The 1,388-nt window shown below is 39.6% G+C and overlaps 1 non-coding gene across 1 annotated transcript; it reads right to left on the bottom strand.

The window, feature by feature from the left end:
• Nucleotides 1–235: 235 nt before the first annotated feature.
• Nucleotides 236–367, bottom strand: LOC128065714 (small nucleolar RNA SNORA72). The gene has a single exon (XR_008201096.1). It is a non-coding gene; the product is annotated as a small nucleolar RNA SNORA72 (small nucleolar RNA).
• Between the last annotated feature and the right edge of the window lie 1,021 nt (nt 368–1,388).

Raw genomic sequence — 1,388 nt, forward strand, 5'->3', positions numbered from 1 at the left:
ATTATTTCAGCAAGAATAGTGAAATGGATTGCCCTTTCCTCCTCCAGGGGATCTTCCAACCCAAGGATCAAACCCACATCTCCTGCGTCTCCTGCATTGGCAGGCGGATTCTTTACTACTAAGCCACCTGGAAAGGCCATTATCATACTAGTTATACTGTAATTTCTCACCTTTGGTCAGATACCTGGAGTCACAGACATTTCCCACATAAGATGCATTATACAAGTCAGGCTTGATTTACTACCAGCATTTATAAAACCAGAACTAAGGCAAGAACTAGGACTGGAGACACAAACATGGTCTCAGTGTAGCACATGTTTAGCCTGCCCAAATTATTACAAAATTAGAGGAGCAAGCATATTTGCAGGACAAGACTGTTAAGTATCTTTTATATCTTTTTTATCTCTTCTATCTCTATATTTTTTCCCTTTGCAACTTATCTGTAGAAGAAACTAAGTCATTTATCCTACAGATTTTCCTGTCTGGATTTTGTTGATGGCATCCCCATAGGGTAGTGAAATATGATACTCAGGCCTCTGTATTCCTGTATATTGGCAAATCTAAAGGCTTGAGCAGATTTGAGTTTTATTTTGAGGGGACAAATACTTCATAGGTGGCATGGTCTTCTTTTTTTAGGAGGCATATAGTATCCTTGTCTCTCAAATGACACTTAAAAACATTAGAAATATATGATTAACTTTATTAGAAGTATAAGAATATGAAAAAACCTCATCCCTCAACAGATGTATGGATAAACAAAATGTGGCATTTATACAATGGAATATCACTCAGCCATAAAAAAGAAGGAAAAATTCTGACACAGGCTGCAACATGATTGAGCCTTAAGGATATTATGCTAAACAAAAGAAGCCATATACAGAAGTACAAATGCTATATGAGTCCACTCACATAAGGTACCTAGAATATGCAAATTCATAGAGGCAGAAAGTAGAACAGAGGTTACCAGAGTCTAGGTGAGGAGGAAATGGGGAATCATTGTTTAATGGGAACAGAGTTTCTGTTGGGGATGATGGAAAAGTAATGGAAATGAATAGCGGCGATGGTTGTACAACACTGTGAAAGTAACTGATGATGCCGACTTATACACTTCATGGTAAAAATGGTAAATGTTATGTTATGCATGAGCGAGTGAAAGTTGCTCAGTCAAGTCCGACTCTTTATGACCCCATGGACTATACAGTCCACAGAATCCTCTAGGCCAGAATACTGGAGTGGGTAGCCTTTCCCTTTTCCAGGGGATCATCCCAACCCTGACCAATCATCCCAAGACCAGGGACTGAACCCAGGTCTCCCGTATTGCAGGTGGATTCTTTACGAAGTAAGCTATCAGAAAAGCCCTCAGTTCAGTTCAGTTCAGTCGCTCAGTC

This window comes from Budorcas taxicolor, chromosome 19, assembly GCF_023091745.1.
Source record: "Budorcas taxicolor isolate Tak-1 chromosome 19, Takin1.1, whole genome shotgun sequence".
Taxonomy (NCBI): Eukaryota; Metazoa; Chordata; class Mammalia; order Artiodactyla; family Bovidae; genus Budorcas; species Budorcas taxicolor.